Source organism: Chrysemys picta, chromosome 1 (assembly GCF_011386835.1).
Source record: "Chrysemys picta bellii isolate R12L10 chromosome 1, ASM1138683v2, whole genome shotgun sequence".
Classification (NCBI taxonomy): Eukaryota; Metazoa; Chordata; order Testudines; family Emydidae; genus Chrysemys; species Chrysemys picta.
The window spans coordinates 156,488,776-156,511,626 of NC_088791.1; the positions used below are offsets into that span (position 1 = coordinate 156,488,776).

General features: G+C 39.7%; 1 protein-coding gene across 5 annotated transcripts in view; it reads right to left on the minus strand.

The window, feature by feature from the left end:
- COL8A1 (collagen type VIII alpha 1 chain) overlaps positions 1-22,851 on the minus strand; it is a 118,475-nt gene that overhangs the window by 46,167 nt on the left and 49,457 nt on the right. The window contains exon 2 of one of the 5 annotated variants that reach the window (XM_042852948.2): positions 3,950-4,036. The exons of the other annotated variants lie outside the window; for them this stretch is intronic. The gene's annotated coding sequence lies outside the window, so the exon portion shown is untranslated. The remainder of the gene's footprint in view (positions 1-3,949; positions 4,037-22,851) is intronic. 5 annotated transcript variants of the gene reach the window in all.

Genomic DNA, 22,851 nt, shown 5'->3' on the forward strand with positions numbered 1-22,851 from the left:
TTTACATGGAAGTGACACACAGTCACAGTACCCAAGGAGATGTTAGATGAGTTCCCAAGAGATCTTCAGAAACAATGGCTTATGGCTACGATGACCTTCCAATGCTCTCAGCCAAACAAACACAGACAGGGATAGAGCGCACATCACCAACCCCACAATTGTATGTGAATAGCCCTAGAGTTTCAGGGGAGCACACTGAACTATGCAATTAAGGACTCAAGGTGCCAGGAAGCTTAAAAGGAGCAATTTGGGTGTTGAATCTTAATTCTTCTAGGCCTTCAAAGTTAAAATTATATATCACTGCATCTCTGTGTGTGGGCACACCTGCACATAGCTGTGTGTGGTGTATCTGTACTCAAGGCACCTAGACTGAATTTTGTGTTTTGTAATGAAACCTGTGCCCTGGCGTGACTGTTGATTTCTTAGCTGAAATTTTCCCTAGTTCTAACTTTTAAATTGTCTAATACATTAATAGGGTTGGCTAGTGCCAGCCAGTATTGGTCACCTCTGTGAAAGGTACCTGTAAAAAGAAAGATTAGGTGTAAATGATATGGTGGGATTATTGTTGGGTTATTTTTGTATGCCTCTTTAAAACAAACAATAAGACCTTTCCATTTCCGTATTATTTGTTACATTCAACAAACCATCATTTTTTATCCCTTCTGGAAATGTATCAACTCTTGTAAGGAAAAATGTAATGAAATGCACATTTTTGATATATATTCATAAAATCAGAACACACAACTTGCAAGTATCTGTTGTAGCCAATATTCGCCGGGTCCAGGTCCTTATCCTCAACTGTAGCCAGCTCTGACTGGTACTATCCAACTCCTGTTGCTTTATTTATTTGTTATTTAAACTACCCACTCTCAGATCAAACACTTCCCTGTCATTTGTCTTAAAAGGATAAATAAGTACAAGTACTGTACTAACTGCTGGCTAGCCTATTCAAAGGAATTATTGTAGAGATCATAAATATGAATCCCATACTATCTAATATTTTTACCTGGTATTCTCGTGCAGAAAGATTCCATATTGTGTTAACTGCATAGATGACAGGATCTCTGGTTATTACCCCAATTTTTAGTACTGGCAGACACAAAGAAAGAAGGAAACACAAATCACATTCCCCATTGCCAATACCCAGATAACTGAATTGTTGGACAGTAATGCAGCTTTACTCACTGGCTAAAAGAGAAAGCCAGCACAGAAACATTTTGGGCATGTGGAATCTCACAGCATATAGAAGAAGTAAAGCCTAATTTTCTTTTCTGTTCTAGTCTCTAAGGCCCCGAGTTAGTAAAGTACTTAAACATATGCCTAATCTTAAATATGTGAGTAGTTCAATAGGAATACTCATTTGCTTAAAAGCTAGGTATATGCCTAAATTCTTTGTTGTATCAGGACCTTAAACCCAAACTGCTGAGAATGAGCAAAACCAATCAAATCTCAAAATATAAATTGCAGAAAATTTTAATATTTTCATATGAAAACTGTTGATCATTACTTACACAAGAGGATGTACCGATTCTATCCACCTCTGGAGTAGGAAATCAGACAAAGATTATCTACCAGCACTCCATTTTAAAAATCATTATATTTATCCCTTTCCATCAGACAGTAAAATGTTTTGGGTTTAGAGAGTGACAAGTTCTGACAGCATATTAAAAAACACCATCCTTGTGACTAAAACCCTACTGTTGGCTGCAAAGGACAAAATCATTCACACTTTGTTAGCTACTCCTTTAAGGCAAGATGTTAAAGCGCTTCCTCCTTTATAGGGAATTAGGAGAATTTTTTCAGTACTACAATAGTGGAGATTGAATCTATCTAAGGAGTTTATATGGTACCCATCTCCACAGTATCTGAAAAAAGAACAGGAGTACTTGTGGCACCTTAGAGACTAACACATTTATTTGAGTATAAATTTGTTAGTCTCTAAGGTGCCACAAGTACTCCTGTTCTTTTTGCAGATACAGACTAACACAGGTGCTACTCTGAAACCATAGTATCTGAGAGCCTCACAATCTTCAATGTATTTATCTTCACAGCACCCCAGTGTAGCAGGGCAGTGCTATTATTCCCATTTTGCAGATGGGAACCTGAGGCACAGAGACTAAATAATTTACTCAATGTCACACAGGACATGTGCGGTAGAGAAGGGAATTGAAACTGGGTATTCTACATCTCAGGCTAGTGTGCTACCCCTGGACCATCCATCCTCTCTGTAGGAACATCAAACCTGGTCTAAGGTCAACAGGGCAAATACTGGAACAAGGACCATTGCTTGGGGAGGGATAGCTCAGTGGTTTGAGCATTGGCCTGTTAAACCTAGGGTTGTAAGTTCAAACCTTGAGGGGGCCATTTAGGGATCAGGGGCAAAAATAGGGGATTAGTCCTGCTTTGAGCAGGGGGTTGGACTAGATGACCTACTGAGGTCACTTCCAACCCTGATATTCTATGCTTCAAAAGATCATGAAATATACCCACACTTTAAACCATATTTCAGATGGAGTGCACCTTGTGGCCACAGATTAGCCTCCTAGAGTTGGTATGGCAACTTCCACCTTTTCATGTTCTCTGTCTGTATATACATCTTCTTACTATATGTTCCATTCTATGCATCTGATGAAGTGGGCTGTAGCCCACAAAAGCTTATGCTCAAATAAATTTGTTAGGGTACATCTATACTTACCTCTGGTTTCGGTGGTACACAATCGATCTTCTGGGATCAATTTATCGCGTCTTGTCTAGACACGATAAATTGATCCCCGAAATGCTTGCCATCGACACCGGTACTCCTGCTCTGCGAGAGGAGTACGCGCAGTCGACGGGGGAGCCTGCCTGCCGTGTCTGGACCTGCAGTAAGTACCTTATATTTCGAACTAAGGTACTTCGACTTCAGCTACGTTATTCACGTAGCTGAAGTTGCATATCTTAGTTCAAACTGGGGGGTTAGTGTGGACCAGCCCTTATTCTCTAAGGTGCCCCAAATACTCCTGTTCTTTAGACTAGCCATAGTGAGCCCTGAGGAATGTACCGAACATTCTCAAGCACTGAATTACTGTCTATTTTTAGAATCTGTAGTTAGCTAATTAGAACATGCAGCACACAAGTAAAGCGTTCCTTCCAAGATGGGATTTTTTTCATAATTTCAGCAACTCAAAATGATTTATTAGAGAGAGTCTCAGATTAGAATATTTAACAGGTGACTGAGCTGTAATACTATACAAAGACACATCAAAGTGTCTTTTGATGACATTGCAGCCACAAGATAAAGTATACTACAGGCTAGAAATGATAGTCCGCTCCATCTTGCATTAGTAATAGAGAAAACTATGGCCAAAGGACCGATTTTAATTAATAAAATGGTCTGGCAAAAGGAGAATGTTAAGTGATGTCTCTAAATGAAGCATTTCTTCTCAAATATTTATGCAGCCAGGGACAATTCATATACTGCAGAATACAGTAAGTTCTTTCACTCAGTTGAACTCTCACAGCCAATTTAGGAACAGAAAGAACATTGGGACAGGAGCATAACTAGCAGGCAATTATGGAAGCAATTCATGCCGTAAAAAGCCAGCAAGAGTCCAGAGCTTGATGGATCCCTGAGACAACTCTATAAAGATGTGCTAATAATAATTTCCAGGCAAATGTCTGAGTCTGCTATGGACAGGAAGCTTTTGAATCCCAAATGATAATGTTCCTAATCATTGTAATCCTCAAGCTTTTGACGGTACCAAGTGAGTGTAAAAAATATAGATTGATTTCCATGAAAAAGGTAGACTGTAAAATACTGGCAATGGTTCTGGTAGGCAGATTAGAAAAAACTCTTCTCAAGTATAACCAAGTTTAACAAAGTAGGATTCAATAAGAACAGGTTGCTATTTAATGATGCTAGACAGTTAGTGAAATTTTTAACTTGCATGACTACAAAGTAGAGTCTTACACCAGCCTCTTCTGTAGATGGTGAGAAGGGTGAGGTGGGACTACTTGTTCTTACGCACGGCAGCCAACTGAAGTTGGGTGATGGGTTCTGTGAATAGATCAAATATTCAAACTATATGTGCATGAGAGAAGTAACTGCTAGAGTTATCCCCCCTCTCATCTCTTTCAGTTTTGAAATCACATGCTATATAGGTGCTAAAAACCATTTGTAACAGCAGTTCTTGCTAGGAAACGTTGTCCCTTCCTCCCAGATGAACACCGAGCTACTATGATCCATACATTTGTCATTTCCAGACTGGATTATTGTAGGTCACTGTACCTGGAGCTGAATGTGAAGACAATGCATAGGCTGGTACAGCTAGTACAGAATGAGGCTGCCTGCCTTCTCCCTGGCTTGGGCCATTGTGAGCATATCAGGCCCTTGCTCAAGTCTTTCCATTGGTTTCCAGTCAGCTTTCAATGCCAATTTAAGGCCTTTGCCCTACGTTTCAAAGCAATTAATGGATCAAGCCCCAGGTACATCCAATTCTGAATTTCAGTCTAGGAACCTCCTTGACAGCTCTGCTCTTGGGGGACAATACAGATTGCAAAGCCCATGACAAAGGGCATGACACCTGATGAGAGAGAATTCTCCGTCGAAGGGTTCCAGCAATGGGAAAATACTTTTGGAGAAGATCTGCTGAATCCAGAGTCTGACTGTCTTTAGGAAACACTGCAAAATCTTCATCTCTGAAAAAGCCTTTTTGTCATAAGAGACAATCATGACACTGACACCTGCTTCTACTCTATAAAATCCTACCAACTACAAAAAAAGAGGAAACTAATAAAATCTAAAATAAACAGAGTTTTGACCCCAAAAACAGAGAGAAAAGAATCCATGAAGTCCACTAGGGATGTAGCTCTTGCTATTGATTTTACATGGAAGGTGCTCAGTTATTATAGTGTAGGTGGCAATATAAAATCCTAAGATATATGAGAATTTGCCAGAATCCTTGATTACTAGGAATTAGAACAATACAAAGAACTAATGTCTGTAGTTGGAAACATTGCAGATGACCAGCCCCAATCAAATAGTCTCTCTTTCACTGAAGCTTGTTCGTGACTTTGGTTCCAAATCTAATCACAGTACAAGGTTAATTAGGAAAAGTATTAGGTCTGGCCAATGTTGAGGGGATGTTCCAATTCTCAGCGGGATAGTTGGAAGCTTAAGTGGATGCCTGAGAGGTTAAAATATTTGGCTTTGATAAAAGTGATATCAAGGACATAGTTAATTTAAACTTAAGATAAAGCTTGATGAGGGAAGATGGGTGGAACTGCAAATGTGATACTGATATCAAATACCATTCATTAGGATGAATGCTATTCCCAGGATTCCATACCTATGAACATCTTACCCTTAAATATACCCAGTATGTCCAGATTACTTCAATGACGCATGGGAAAGAAGCCTAAATTGTTTCTGGATGTACTTGAAAGAGGTACAAACAGAGTTGAAGGGAGTTTGTGGTGGTTTGTTTTCCAAAATTTAACATATTACAATGTGATTCTTTGACTCTAAAACAAGCACTTTATCAGAGAAAGATAAAAAAGCATCAGAATGGTTCCTACCAGAAAAAAAATCTTTAAAGCTTTTTCTTCATTAATTGGCCTGAAGTACAACTTCTTGCAAAGTTCATACACTAAAAGAGCTTGGGCGTGACTAGCAGGAAAGTAATGCCTTTACTATTCCAAGTCTTCTCTATGGAATAGCTCATATTCTGAGATAAAGAAAAAATGTGGGTGGACTGGAGGGGATACAGAAAGGTATTCAGTGTAGTCAGCCGAACATAGACAGCATTAGGTAGGGAGGAAGAACAGAGTTATTAGTTCAGAAGACCATCTGCACCAGATTGCCTATGTGATGTTGGGAAATCTCTTAACATCTCTGTGCCTCAGTTTCCTCATCAATAAAATGGGGACAATAATATTTACCTCACCTCTCAGTGGGAGGTTATGAGGCTAAATTGAGCAACATTTGGAAATGCTTTGAGATCATGGTATGGAAGTTGCTATGAAAGTCCAAACTATTTGTTAGTATACTTACTGCTGTTCCCAGACGATTTTCTCACATCATTTGCAACACTCCAGCAAAGAAATCTACTGGATACATCCCACTATTGGGTAGGTCCCCAAATGAGAAACTCACATACAATAGTTCTACATTAGCAGGCTTCCCTAAAAGATCCACCTATTTTAAGGCTTATTGCAGCCTGGGGCTGCATAAAATACAAAGCAATTTCAATTTATGATTCCATCATTCCAAAGCCATTGAGGACTCGATAGCTACAGGTTGGAGTGGAATGGGGCACTCAGTCAAGCAGTGTGGAATCCCATTTGAGCAGATGTCACAACCTTTGCCTTGGACTTAAGCCTAAAGTTGATCCAGCAGAAAATAATTTTCAGTCAATTATGCACCAAGGAGAATGACAACAGTTGGAATTAAAGGCAATGACACCAGCTAAGACATGGGTGGTCCGTGTTGAAGTCAATGGGAGTTTTGCCATTGACTTCAGTGGGACCATGATTTCACCTGGGGTGGCTAATGACCATTATGGTATCTACAGGTTATGGATAGTTTATGGGACTTTTATAATATCAGGGCTACCGAAAAAGGTTTAGACCTAGATTGAGGCTCCATAACAGCAGAGGCCCTTGTCAGTAAACATGGTGCTGGAAGGCAGGAAGAAGTTGAGCAGGGAAATGTTAATTACAATTCATTGCACTGGCCTGGCTGTTCACTCCTCCACCAAGGGACCTACAGTGAGTTAGCTCCACCCAAAAAGTGATCAGCACTGGCCAAAGAGAGGCTGTGGCCAGGTCAGCGGTGGATGCACTGAATCAGTCCAGCCCCTGTGGCAATATTGCCTGCTTCCCCCACCAGTTTACATTTTCCTTGTGGCTCAGGGAGCTGAAATTAGTGACTTTCTGCAGCATCTTGGGTAGTTCTAGTCCTTCATCTAAGTGGCAGGCATTTTCCTTTCATCTGAGCCAATTTGAAGCTCACATCCTATGCACACCTTTGTGGAGGCAACATGTTTTTCCTTCTTCCGTGTAGTGCTCCTTTGTACATTCCTGGTTCCCCCAGGAAGTGCTGAGACCATGTAATAAGAAAAGATGTTCTAGTGTTTCCAATTTAACCAGAAGCAAGAAAGATAGTAGTTGTACCATAAAACTCATCAGATTTGCAGCTCCATTTTGCAGAGCAAATTTAATTTAATTGAGGCAAACATTCAAATTTTGGATGCTTATCTCAGTTAGTCTTTGAAGCTTTTATGGTTCACACCGTCTCTATTATGTGTCATTACTATCTGGTCTCTTTCTTTTCTTTTTCTTTTTCTTATTAGGGTATGATTAGCACCTGAAAACCAGGTTACTAAGGTGTTCAGTGCTTGAGTTAATATTTCTATGTTGCCTGTCTCCTGACTCTTTCCAGATAATATATCATGCAACAATTATAGATGCTTGGCCAAATCACACTAGTGTGTATTATACTACAATTATAGACATTTGGCACAATTCTGAGTTCATCTATATTTTAATAAATTTGCAATAGCTCCATTAACTTCAGGAGAATTAAAAAATTGATCAATCCCAATTTTTAATGTCATCCCATAATACAAGAACAGTCGGTCACTATGACATTAATGGCTGGTATAAAAATCTCTGAGGGTTTAAGTGGGATTTAAGTAAACCATTGTCTTGATGTGAGGAAGGGAAGGAGACTCTTTCCTCTGAGGCATCATGTATCAGTCATTGCTGTAAGCAGGAGACTGTCTATGATGGCCCAGGATTCTGGTGCAGAAATGCAAATTCTATTTTCTCATGGTGCCTGATGTAGCTATTGAGCCTGATTCTCCTGTCACTTAAACTGGTGTAACTCCGTGGGATTATTTCTGATTCACACACAGGTGAAACTGCGAGATGAAGCCAGGCCCATTATTAATTTTTTTCTTTTGCTTATTTCTCTTGCCTTCTTTGTGTTTTAGCTTCATGGCTGTGTAAGTGTCAATGTTTGGTGCTTGAAGAAAATCAATAACGTTTTTTAATAAACTGCAGCATGTTGAGGGAATGCTTATGCTGATGTAATTTTTCCCAGTAAATTCCCAGGGTGCTTGTTCAAGAAGCTGGTCTGACAGATGAACTTTCACAAGCTGCAAGAATTCAGATTAGTTCTGTGCTTCCAGTTTACAGCTCACTAGCTTAACAGACAGACACATGTGAGACTTGTGTAGAAGACCTGGGCAAGAGCCTTATGCTTATTTTGTCACAAATCACTTGGAACGAACCATAAATCCATTGCAATAAATCACCATTCCTCTCTAAAGTTGTGGGAATCATGGGAAGAAAATCAGTGAGAAAATATTTCTGAGCTGTTCCTACCTACATTCCATGCACAAGATTGTCTAGTCTCTTTAACGTAGCACAGACCCTGGCAAAGAGACAGACCGCCCCCGAGAGCAAAGCTTAGGTAGGATAGTCATGTAACAGGCCAGTGGGATGTACTCCCCAACCCAGCGCTTTAGGACCCACGTAGATCCCTAACTGTAAGTGCCCCATGTTTGTACCCCAGGGTTCTCTCTTTCCTTTTGGTTTTAATGGGTGAAGTGCCCCCGAAGCCAGAAGACCAGCACAAGGGCTCTGCAGCACTCCAGTCCTATTTTGAGGGTGTTGGCACTTTGCACAGGGGTGATTTTTGCCTTCAGACCTGATGCCTGAAATGCTTTGAGGTACCTGGGGCTTGGTGGCTGGAAGGAGGCGGCAGTCATGTCAAGGACTCACAAGCCAGCCTGTCTGCATGTAGGGAATGGGAAACTAAGGGTGCCTTAATTTCATATCATTCAGGCATTGCTAGAACGAGGCCACTGTTCCCACTTAGACTGTATTGCAGCTCAGTGCGGCTGCTTGGTTAAGATTCTCAGTGGTTCATTTAACTATGGGATGAGAATTGGATGCAGCTTCCCACTGAGCTCTATAGGAGGAGTACAGAGCCCATTTAAAACTGTAGTTATCTGGCTGTCAGGCCAATTCACATCCGTGTAGAAGAATCATCCAAATGCTGTGAAGATGCAATCAAAATGACATTGGTTTATACCCTGGTCTTTAATTTTGATGTATAACGGGTCAGAGTTTAGGAAGGATGCTTTGAATCTAATCGGAATGCAGAGGATTTAATCTCTGTTCTGAATGTAGATGCCAGCTGGGGGTTTGATTCTGAACGGTGCTCCGTGAACACCCTCGCCTCCGCTGGGAGCTGGAGGTGCCTTGAGCTTCAGCTGCAGCTATAGTGGCTTTGAGCCTTTCTACAAATCACTGTAGATGCTCTTTGACATATTTCCAGAGACGAATTGAAGGTTTCCCGTTTAAATTGGACTTGTATCAAGTATTGTTCTGGTCACACTTTGTGACATATCTTAATAAACGTTAATGGCCAGATTGTGGCTTTTAAGCACTAGCCTATGCTGGAGCAGGTGTGCAGAGGCCACACCTCAGCAGGTGCCATTGGGTTAACTTTGTCCGACTCTATAAGAATTCTAGCAGGGAACTCCCAGGAAATGCAACAACAGCAGCTCCACCACTCTTTCAGTGCATGAAGCCTGTCCGCCTGTCCCACCCTTACCCCACTACTTCCCACCTCATTTCTTCTATAGTAGGTAGTGTCTGCCATAGCAGTAGCCAGGGCCTTCTCTCCTGCATCAGTATGGTGCCTGGCTGTCTGTGCAAGAGACTCCTTGTGGCTTCCCTTCCCTCAGCACACCCAGAAGGTGGGGCCAAAAAAGGAACCTTGTTTAATCCATTAAAGAAAGATGTAAAAAATATCATTACTGCACAGTATAATTTCATTAGAACGCATTACTTTGCTGTGCAGGTAACCCAGTTAAATCACTCTACTCCTACCCATATCTGATGTAGTCACATCACGTGTAATGATGTCCTCTATGTTTCAATAGCACACTGTTTAATTTCTCTTACTTTCCTTTTTTTCCCAAGTCTACCTCTAGATCCTGTAATACTCTTAACATATCAGAAAGTCTACCACAGTAGCTACTTTATTTAAACAACAAGACCTCTCCTTTTGTGAGGAATTAAGCAATCCTCATTGGCAGCAGTCTGGTAGGGTGCTTAATTCTGAAAAGGTTGTGCAAAACCCAGGATAAACTACTGAAAGAATGTTTTTAAAAAAAAACCAAGAGCTGAAGGTTTGCTCTGTTGCAAGGTTTCAAGTAAACTTGCATTAGCCGACTTCATTGTTGAGTGACACAGAGGCAACTGTTGCCCTGTCAGCAATAGCGCTTGACGCACTATTTGAAATAGTTCTCTGGTTTGTGTCAACACCTGAAAATTACACCATGTGAAAACGTTGTTCTATAAATTATTAAGGAAAATTCTATAATGTTTTACAGAAATCCCTCTTGGCAGTAGATAACTAGGGAAACTGCGCTTACACCTGTGTTTGTTAACAGTGATATTGGGCACAATTGTAACTTGCCCAATTCAAATCATGCATCAAACAGGACTTTAGAAGGTGCAAAGCAGCCATCTTTTAACAAGTGTTGACTGACTCTATTGGAGTTTCATTCAAAAGTGTTTGTTTGGATTGGAGCTGTTAGTATCTATGGATAAAATTCTGAGATGTTTCTTTGGACTGGAATGCGTTTAACCCAGCACCAAGACTGTGGACATTTTAAAAAATAATGCCTAAAAGAAATTAGTCAGAAAACTCAGAGGACTCATGCAGTGTGGTTTATCCAGTTAGCAACTAAGACATCTGTTTTATTGCCTAAATTAATATGATCTGTTCTTCCACCTAACTCTCAAAGCTGTTATGAGGCAACCATGAGGCATTATACCTAGAATAGTACAGTGAGTTCTCTCTACTAGAAATCTGAAGGTAAATTTTAGGGAGGTCATAGAGGAGCAACAGAAATGATTAAGGTGCTGAAAGAGTATTAGATCTAAATGAGAGTTTGGCTAAACAACAAATGAAATGAGGCAGGCCATGATAAATATGTGCAACTACTTAGGACAGCTAAGAATGGAACAGAATAATTGGATGGGACAAAGGGTATAATCAGTCATTAAGAAAAAGAATAGGTATGCTCAATATTATGAAAACAATTCTGACTGAGATTTATTAGACTAAAACTTCCATGGAAAATACTGGAAGCCTGATGGCTTGAGACATATAAACCTAGCGGGTAATAGCACTAGAAAGTACTGTACTTAGTTGGCAATGTACTGACCTAGATGACCTCATAACTGTTTTCCATCTCTAACATCAGTAGTTTTCACCTTTACCTTTCATGAGTAATCCTATTTATCCCAGTGAGATTACTCAAGGAGCAAGCTGTACCTATTAAGTGTGAGTAACAGTAACAGAGTCTGGCGAATAATGATTATAAATGGCTTTAAGGCCGAGCTCAATATTATTTGGAAAAAGCTAGTTGAAAGAAGTATTAGCAGCTAACATTGCTCTCAGGATTGGGTTTAGAAACAGCTGGGGGTGGGTGTCTTTCAGGGTGGGAAACATGGTGAGGAAAAAGAGCTGTAGACACTGAAATGACTTTTCTATTCTCCATTGAAAAGATGAACCTAGCAAAGCCAATTTCATAGTAATACTGTATAGCACTTACCTAACTTTTTACGGCACTAGCTATTCCTCGCAAGATTTTATGAGGTAGGTACTGGCGAATGTTGTTAATCCCATTTTACAATTGAGAAAACTGAGAGACACAGAGGTAGTAACTTGCTCAAAGTCTCTCAGCAAGTCAGTGGCAGTGCCAGGATTTAGGGTGGGATCCACAAAGTTACTCCCAGTTTTAGGCAACACTGTGATCCACAAAACTCCTACCAAACCCCATAGGTGCCACCCACCCAATGACTCTTTAAGTATTGATCCAAAGTGGAACAGTAGTAGTTGGGTTAACAACTAACAGTCATTGGGCCAGAGAGTCAGAGTGAGAATGCCTTCAGTGGGAGCTGGATCAGGCCCTAGTTTCTGAAAAAATACAATGCATGTTTTGCTTTTGTAAACCATTGGTATTTATCTTATTTATTTAATTAATTCCATAGCTTTGCTTTGCTGACGGCTATACTTTAAATAATAATTCAGTTTTTACTACCACAAGCTACATGTCAACGTTGAGTCCATCTTTACATTTAATTTCAAGTTTTAAGTAAACCCTTCTGTTTAAACCAGTTCAGTATATATGTTAAAATAGGCCACACATTCCACATTTTTCAAAAAGCCGATTTCCTTATTTGGATATGATGATCAGATTTCAGTTTCCTAAAATCTTTTTTTAATTAGAAGATCTCACTAGGTAATGATGGTTTTTGACTGTGTGTTTATTTTTGGTGTTTTCTGCATGCTTAACTCCCTTGAAATCAGTCTGAATTAACCAAAAAAATCCCCAAACCTCAATTCCATCATTCAACCGAAACTATTCAAAAACCCAAGACCACCCTTTGGGGCATATTTTTGGGGATTTATCCATGTTGTTCTTGTATGTTTTTAAATTATGAATGTCCAATTCAACTGTTTTCTTCTGTCATCTTCAATTTTTGAACAGTATCTTAAAATATTTTTATTTCATCAGGGGTGTAAATAGCATGTTGAAAGCGAATAAATATGCCATTCATCTGTCAATGAACACCTCCCCCCCGGGGTATTAGGTCACCTCAATTTGTTTGTCTGGCCAGAGCTGGTCTCTTGTTGAGAATTTAAGCCAGCTTGATTCATCACCAAAATGTGAACCTGGAACTGACATTGATTTTGCAGATGTGCATAATAAAAATCCCTGGAGTTTTAAAATAATTGACTTCAGAGAAAAACACAAAGAATGTAAATAACATAATGAATCAAGTAGAAGCTAATCAATTACTCTCACCCCTGTTAAAATCTGTTTTCATTTGGCATCTTGTTGATTATTTTGTCTAAATAATAATTATTTTTAATAAACCCACTTAACTTTCACAAATCCAGAAGATTTCTGAACTCTCTTCATGCTTATAAACAACAAAAGGAAGTGATATCATTAGATTAAGAGTTGAGAACTGGGGTGTGTGTGTGTATGTATGTATGTCTATCACTGCAGCAGTGTTCAATTTTAGACCTTTCAGAGGGGCAAAAACTGAAAACATAGTTTATCCTGGAGCAATGAATGCTGAAAATATCAAACATGTTTTGAAACAAGATTTCTATTCACTGCCCAGAGAAAGTGCTTTGCAATTGTAAATTTGGGCTCCTAGAAGTGAACAGAAAAGCAAGAGTGTAGCTGAAAAAAAGACAATGCCCTCCTTTCTTTCCTCTCCATTTATGTAGGCTGTCATCCAAAGCTGTCAAGGAATCAAATCTTCTCAGCAGAGCTTTTCCAGGTGCTCTGTCTACTGGAAGTCAACATACAGACGGATCCAGTGATACAATGGCTACAGCAGTCCCACTGAATGGTGATATTTGAATTCATTTCATTTCATTCTCTGTCCTGCGATTTAAGAATCTGACATTTAGACTGGTCACAGTGCATCTTTGTGGTGATTTATTTCTCTATCTACCCTTTTGATGGGAGTCATATTTTTTACATGCCGATAAAGACTAACTTAACTTGCTCTCTTTTCCTCTCCTGACCTGGAATTGCATGACTTAAAATAGATGCTATTTTAATACTTGGCTTTCATTTAAAAACCCACCCGCTGATGCCTTATGGAAAGTTTTAAACAGTCTCTTTAGAGATAATTTGCTTGTATACAGTAGATTGTCTGTATTTCACGTCCTGCAGTTTAAATAATCAGGAAAAGCAGATTCTATAATTTTTACAATTTTAGATCTTTCAGCTTATTCATGTCTTTGCAGTGCTGTAATTACCAAAGAAATCAATTGTGATGTCACAAAAAGGAAAATTATGCCCAATTTTTAAAAGTGTTAGGTCTCCATTTTCTAATGGGGGCCTTAATGCACGCTGCACTTCTGCATTCATAATCAATTACAGGTGCAAATGATGGTATTTAGAAATCCAGGCCTACATTTTCAAAAGTGATTAATAATTTTGGGTGCCCTATTTGAAATACCTTAAAGTGTTTTCAGAAAAATCAGGGCCCTCTCAGGTGACTCAGGTTGGATCCTCAGAAATTGAGACATCCAAAATCACTCTCTTGAAAACGTAGGTCCTGATAGAGTTGCCAACTCCGAGTCTGACTGGACATTTGTGAGCACAATCAAGTAGCTAAGCATCTAAATGCTGTCACTTGATTGATTGCTAGAGCAAAAATGGAGGTTTGTGTTAATAGGGCCCTGTTATTTCAAGTGAAAAATCAGTACAAGATGAGCTTTTAAATAATAATCTGTTTTCATGTAAATATCCCTAATAATAAAAAACCATGGTGCTGGGAACACAGACAATTTATGTTACTGAGCACCAAATGGCTTCTAGCTAGAATTTTTTAATACTTTTTTTTTTTAGATGTTACTAATGATGTTGGCAAGGTTTGCAATGCAGTCCACAATCAGGAAAAAACTCAAATACTTTTGTGTTGCATTATAAACTCAAAACTCAATTTAGTGGCATGGAAAGGCACAAAAACCTTTCAAGTTAACTTGAGCTCATTTTCCAGATAATTTGTGACTGTCTGCAATTTCATATGGTCTCTTTAAAATTTTGGGGTTTGAACGTGCAAATCAAATTGAAACTCAAAGGTTCTGAAACTACATGAATCCAAACTCAGGAAAAGTTTCCCATGAAACCCTATAGAGTGAGGCTCCCTATATCAAATAGCTGGGATCAGTTGTATTTTTGTTACTAACTTTAATCAGTGCTGTTTCAAAGTGTCATTAATTACTTATCTTAATATAAAATATTATATAAAAAATCCCTGTAAACTAAAATATGTAAGGGGAGTTCTGTGGTCTTGCTAAGATGGTTCCTTTAAAAAAAAAAAATCAGAAGATACCAATGCTAGAGAAGGGAAGGAGAGGATTCAAATCGCAATTAAATGATGTACAAAAGAGAATTATTATGATAATTGTTTCTCTAGCAGCCCTTATAAAAATGTATTACCATATTCCCCAGAAATCAATCAAAACATTATATCTTAAATTAGAAAAACTGCAATATTTGGATGCTCACTGAAATATAATAAGGGTTGGTGATTTTTTTTAGTCCATTTAGTGAGACAAACTTCAAAACTTGAAGTGTTTTTTTTTTTTTAATGGTACAGTGAACTGTGGCTTAAAAAAAAAAATCAATTGCATATGCATTTAAATTTATCAGTCATCAGGTCAACTCCACTTAGCAACCTCAAGCTAATGCCGAATCTCTGGTTGCATCCTTTTATGCATGCAAATATTCCTTTTGTTTGTCTCAGACCGGGCTGTTCCACAGCCCACACAATGGCTGCTTGTCTGCTTCATGTTCATAAACTTCTTTAATAAGATCCTAAGACCTGAACCAAAGAGCTTTGGCCAAAATGTTTAAATGTCATTGCCTATAGTTAGGCACCTAAAGCAATATTTCGGTATCTATATAAGCAATATATAAAGTATCTATTTTCAGAGGTGCTGAGCACCCATAGCTCCCAGGAACTTCAGAGAGAGCTGTAGGTGCTTAGCCCCTCAGAAAAATCAGGCTACTTATTTAAGTGCCTAAATGTGGATTTAAGTGCCGTATTTTAGGGACCCAAGTTAAAATGTAGGCATTAGGGTTTGGGATTGAGCGTTGCAAAATTTTCATGGAGGTTTTAGAGGGTCTAGCATGTGAATACAGATAATATAAATTTTTAGAGTATACTAATTATTAGTAAAGATGAAACAGGCAGTAATCCATTAGACCAATTATTGCATAAAGCTAAGGGTAGTTTGCTTTTTAGTTGTTTTTATTTTAACTGGCGTTGGTGGGAGTTATGGGTGCTTTTAGGATTGAGCAGATAATCTGGAGCACAAGCATCACAAAGAGGGTCAGGCATTCAGCATGGTGGTATAATGAGTGATTTGCAGTTTCTCTCTCCCAAGCATCCTGCCTCCTAACTGTTTCTGTTTGATGATTAGAGCTGCTGTGATTAGATTGGTCCAGAGACCAGCACAAGAGGTATTTCCTTGATGTATTCATATTACCTTCCCCTTGATTGGCTATTGAAAAAAGAAAATCCCTATTTGCAGCAATTCCATGGAAACTGAAAGTAAATCATTAATGCCCAAATGTGAGTGGGGTCAATTTGTCACCAATCACATCCTGCTAGAAGCAGGATTTAAGGAGGTCAGTTTTTACAAGGTCAAGTCTGGATTAACTATTTTATGGAATAGCATTAAATAATAAGCACTGCTGTTGAATTAATATGAGCTGAATGAGATGGAAGGGAAGATTGGACTTCAGACTTAACATCTGAAATTAGCCAAAGGATCTGAGTTTTTCAACATGAAAAAGTATGAAGTATAGTTTATATGCGTGTATGTGCCATTACTGGCTTTCAGGATTCAAGCACATTCTTAACCCACAAGAGTAAGAGTAGAAAAACCTAGTGCTAGTCTCTCTTACTTCATTCTTATTTAGATATTTTCTTATATTTCCCATGGACTCTTTCTAATTGCTCTTTTTTGTATTTTCCCACAAAGTTCTCTTGCTTGCGTTAGACAAATGCAACATTCTCTTAAGCTAAAAAATTAGCAATCAGCAAGTGGGAACAACCTTTATTAAGAGTGTAAACTCTCAGGGCAGGGGTCTTGAATTCATTCTTGCATATAAAGCTTCTAGCATTACTGTTACTGCCAGTATTATTACTAATCATTTACAGAGCAGTGTTCAGTGAAAGACATTTGCCTGATATGGAGCAGGGACATAAACCCAGGTCTCCCACAGGAATGCACTAACCAGCAGGCTATATGGTATTCTAGGGTAGGTCTTGCTCAGTGTCTTCTGTTAAAATTGTTCCACTTTTTATAGACTATTTAAATAGTCATTGGCCTAGAATGAGAATATGGCTGACTCTATAGTCCAGTAGTTAGGGCACTTTCTTTGGAGATCCAAGTTGCAGTCCCTGATCCAATTGCTATTTCTTTGCAAAGTAGAACTGCTTCAACTGAGGGGTTTGAGAGAGCCAGACCCCTGAATACTCTCTAGCCTGGTAATTAGGCACTTACCTAGCATGTAGGAGACCTGTATTCAAATCTCTGCCCCCCCCTCAGACAGAGTAGGGATTTCAACCTGGGTCTCTCACATCTCATGTGAGAACTCTAACTGCTGGATGATTGGGTATAAGGGACCAGAACTACCACTGTCATTTTTTGTGAGAAAGGGCTGACCTAGCTTAGACACCTAACTCCAGGAGAAGATTCACAGTTGTGAATCCCCAGCAAAAGGAGGCATCTCCTGGTAGGTGCCTAGTTCTTTTTGAGGGAAAGAGGTTAGGCCCAACCTCACTCCTCAGCCTTTCATATTGGCTAATTTAGTCACTGACTGCTCGACTGCTGGCTTTTGTGAATCCCATTCTTAGCTACCTAACTCTCCCCATGCACTATATAAGGAGCCGGGACCCCTAACTCATTGCTGTGAATTCTGTTAAGTGGCAGGGCACCTAAAAGTTAAGCATTGTATCACTGAGACTAAATTCTTTTTGTGTATCTGTCCTTTAAGCTTTCTGCCTCAGTTTCCCTATGTGCAAAATGGGTATAACAATGCTTACGTGGTTACTTCACTGAAGTGTCATGAGAATTAATTAACTAATGCATACACAGCACTTTGAACATATAGATCATTTTATAAATGCTAAGTATGTTGCACATAAATACATCAACTTCACTTCAGTGGGACTGTTCAAGTGAGGGCCACTCATGAGAGTAAGGATTGGAGGAGCAGGCCCTTACATTATATAGAATCATAGAACTGGAAGGGATCTTGAGAGGTCATCTAGTCCAGTGCCCTGCACTCAAGGCAGGACTAAGTATTATCTAGACCAGGGGTCTCAAAGTCCCAGCCTGTGGGCCATCTGCGGCCCGAGAACCTTTCCACTGCAGCACACGGAGGAGAGACGCAGGCAGACACACTGCCAGCAATGTCTGCTGCAGGTGCCGCCCCCCGCAGCTCCCATTGCCTGGGGGAGAGGAACAGAGATATCATCCCTAGTTGCTGGGCAGAGTCAGTCATGGAGGCAGCATCACTTTTTTCCACAATGAATATAAACAAGTCAAATACCGAACACAACTATCTGATGCACACCTTGCTGCAATCCTGAAGGTTTCAACTGCTCAGTCACGGAGGCCAAACATCAACAAACTGACAGAACTGAAGCGTTGCCAGGTGTCTGGCAAACACTAAAAACTCTCTGGCAGGCGAAGAACTGTATAAAGTTGTTTGACAGTTTTATTATTTCTAAGAAATTCAAAATAAAAAATACAAGATAAACATTTTCTTTTCTGAATACCATCTTCAGTGACATTATTGGCCTGCTGGGAGGATTTGAGGACTGGCACTGGCTCTAAGGTAAATTGAGTTTGAGACCCCTGATCTAGAAGACCATCCCTGACAGGTGTTTGTCTAACCAGCTCTTAAAAATCTCCAATGACGGAGATTCTACAACCTCCCTAGGCAATTTATTCCAGTGCTTAACCACCCTGACGGTTAGGACGTTTTTCCTAATGTCCAACCTAAACCGCCCCTGCTGCAATTTAAGTCCATTGCTTCTTGTCCTATCCTCAGAGGTTAAGAAGAACAATTTTTCTCCCTCCTCCTGATAACCTTTTATGAACTTGAAAACTGTTATCATGTCCCCTCTTAGTCTTCTCTTCTCCAGTCTAAACAAACTCAATTTTTCCAATCTTCCCTCATAGGTCATATTTTCCAGACCTTTAATCATTTTTGTTACTCTTCTATGGACTTTCTCCAACTTGTCCACATCTTTCTTGAAATGTGATGTCCAGAACTGAACACAATACTCCAGTTGAGGCCTAATCAGTGCACAGTAGAGCACAAAATTACTTCTTGTGTCTTGCTTACAACACTCCTGCTAATACATCCCAGAATGATGTTCACTTTTTTCGGAACAGTTTTACACTATTAACTCATATTAGCTTGTGGTCCACTATGGCCTCCCAGATCCCTTTCTGCAGTACTCCTTCCTAGGCAGTCATTTCCCATTTTGTATGTGTGCAACTGATTGTTCCTTCCTAAGTGGAGTACTTTGCATTTCTTATTGAATTTCATCCTATTTACTTCAGACCATTTCTCCAGTTTGTCCAGATCATTTTGAAGGTTAATCCTAACCTCCAAAGCACTTGCAACCCCTCCCAGTGTGGTATTGTCCACAAACTTTATAAATGTACTCTCTATGCCATTATCTAAATCATTGATGATGATATTGAACAGAACTGGACCCAGAACTGATCCCTGTGGGACCCCACTCATTATGCCCTTCCAGCATGACTGTGAACCACTGATAACTACTCTCTGGGAACAGTTTTCCAACCAGTTATGCACCCACCTTATTGTAGCTCCATCTAGGTTGTATTTCCCTAGATTGTTTATGAGAAGGTCATGCAAGACAGTATCAAAAGCCTTACTAAAGTCAAGATATATCACATCTACCTTCCACAAGGCTTGTTACCCTGTCATAGAAGGCTATGAGGTTAGTTTGATATGATTTGTTCTTGTCCTCAAATCCCTGCTAACTGTTACTTATCACCTTATTATCTAGGTTTCTGCAAATTGCTTAATTATTTGCACCATTATCTTTCCGGGTACAGAAGTTAAGCTGACTGATCTGTATTCCCCGGGTTGTCCTTATTTCCCTTTTTATAGATTGGCACTATATTTGCCCTTTTCCAGTCCTCTGGAATCTCACCTGTTTTCCATGACTTTTTGAAGATAATCCCTAATGGCTCAGGTGTCTCCGTCCTCAGTCAGCTCCCTGAATATTCTAGGATGTATTTCATCAGGCCCTGGTGACTTGAAGACATCTAACTTGTCTAAGTAATTTTTAACTTGTTCTTTCCCTATTTTGGCCTATTTTGGCCTCTGATCCTACCTATATAGTGTCCTTTATACAATCTACAATCTGTTTTTGTAGATACAGACTAACACGGCTACCCCCTGATACTTTATACAATCTGTGTCTTAAACGAATTAAGTAACACCCAAGACAGCAGGCAGTGTATGATATAAACAAGACAAAAGAGGGGGGTGATCACTTAGAATTTGAAATCCTGAGAATAACTTAATCAACCTTGCAACACAATATATTGTCAATAGAGTACATAATTCTAAAGTACTGTACATAAGAACATAAGAACAGCCATTCTGGGTTAGACCAAAGGTCCATCTAGCCCAGTATCCTGTCTTCCAACAGTGGCCAATGCCAGGTGCCCCAGAGGGAATGAACAGAACAGATAATCATCAAGTGATCCATCTCCTGTCGCTCATTCCCAGCTTCTGGCAAACAGAGGCTAGGGACACCATCCCTGTCCATCCTGGCTACTAGCCATTGATGGACCTATCTTCCATGAATTTCTCTAGTTCTTTATTGAATCCTGTTATAGTCTTGGCCTTCACAACATCCTCTGGCAAAGAGTTCACAGGTTGACTGTGCATTGTGTGAAGAAATGCTTCCTTTTCTTTGTATTAAACCTGCTGCCTGTTAATTTCATTTCATGACGCCTAGTTCTTGTGTTATGAGAAGGAGTAAATAACACTTCCTTATTTACTTTCTCCACACCAGTCATGATTTTATAGACCTCTATCATATCCCCCCTCAATAGTCTCTTTTCCATGCTGAAATGTCCCAGTCTTATTAATCTCTCTTCATATGGAAGCCGTTCCATACCCCTAATCATTTTTGTTGCCTTTTTCTTAACCTTTTCCAATTCCAATATATCTTTTTTGAGATGGGGCGACCACATCTGCATTCAGTATTCAAGATGTGGGCATCCCATGGATTTATATAGGGTCAGTATGATATTTTCTGTCTTATTTTATATCCCTTTCTTAATGATGCCCAACATTCTGTTCGCTTTTTTGACTGCTGCTGCACATTGAGTGGACGTTTTCAGAGAACTACCCACAATGACTCCAAGATCTCTTACTTGAGTGGTAACAGCTAATTTAGACCCCATCATTTTATATGTATAGTTGGGATTATGTTTTCCAATGTGCGTTAGTTTGTGTTTATCAACATTGAATTTCATCTGCCATTTTGTTGCCCAGTCACCTAGTTTTGAGAGATCCTTTTGTAGCTCTTCGCAGGCTGCCTGGGACTTAACTATCTTGAATAGTTTTGTATCATCTTCAGATTTTGCCACTTCACTGTTTACCCCTTCTTCCAGATCATTTATGAATATGTTGAATAAGACTGGTCCCAGTACAGACCCCTGCAGGACACCACTATGTACCTCTCTCCATTCTGAAAACTGACCATTTATTCCTACCCTTTGTTTCCTATCTTTTAACCAGTTATCAATCCATGAGGGGACCGTCCCTCTTATCCCATGACAGCTTACTTTGCTTAAGAGCCTTTGGTGAGGGACCTTGTCAAAAGCTTTCTGAAAATATCTATGTATACTACATATCCATTGGATCCCCCTTGTCAACATGCTTGTTGACCTTCTCAAAGAATTCTAGTAGATTGGTGAGGAATGATTTCCCTTTACAAAAACCATGTTGACTCTTCCCCAACAAATTGTGTTCATCTATGTATCTAAGAATTTTTTTCTTTACTATAGTTTCAGTTTGCCCAGTACTGAAGTCAGGCTTATTGGCCTGTAATTGCTGGAATCACCTCTGGATTCCTTTTTAAAAATTGGTGTCATGTTAGCTGTCCTCCAGTCATTTGGTACAGAAGCTGATTTAAATGATAGGTTACAGACTACAGTTAGTAGTTCTGCAATCCTAGTAAATTACTATTACTTGTATTATATTTTATGCTACGTGAGAGCTTAAATATAGTGTAAAAAGATTTTTTTTTTTAAATGAGATTTGGGTTTCTTTTATTTGCCTGCTGGTTTCTGAGCTTCGTGTGGGGCTTTCAAAGTGGTTTTGTATTTCTTATTAAAGTACAGTTCTGTAAAAATGAACAAATATGTAAAAATGACACCCCTCATTCATGCTGATAAAACTTCCTACCATACCTCAGTATCATGTATTGTGCATCTTGCAGACAAACTAATTTAGGAATGATTTTTCTTTTTGGAAATATATATTGCATCCCTGTGCCTGTATAGCCAAGTGCTTTAGTTACTATAAATCCAATTTCTCTCAGAAGGAGAAAAAATTAAACTAATAGATGTAAAAATTTTCAGAAGTAAATTTTGTTGGTGGTGCTTAACAGTCCAGTATCTTGTGGTGCTGCAGGCTTAGGGAAAATGCTGGGCTCAATTGAAAAAAGAGTACTCACATCCCTCACATCTGGTAGTATAAAGCTTCTTTTTCTAATCCCTGTAGTGTCCTGAGATATCATACCTTAAAGCTAGGACATTTTTATGTATAGAAAAGCTGTCTGGGCCTTAAGCAAGTTGTGACGAACTGGGACTGTTCTTGCTGGGGTGTGGGAATGCTGACAGGGGAGCGTGACTAGGATGGTCTGCATCGGGGGATGGGAGTCGGCCCGAGGGAACATACCTGAGCTTGTAACATGAGAACCCAGGAGGGGGTTGGAGGTCAGGTGAGTCCGGGGCCCGGGAAACTGAACAAAGGCTGTGGGAGGGGTCGCTGAAGGGAGAGTGCTGGAAGCGAGCTGGAGAGATGGCTGGGAGACAGAGATGGCTCTGACCCCCCCGAAGGGGGGTGGGCTGGAATGCCCTGGGACCCCAAGCTGGACTTAACTGGGGGGGTCCTGTTGTCTGCGCCTGCAAGACCTGTCTTGGACTGTATTCCTGTCATCCAAATAAACCTT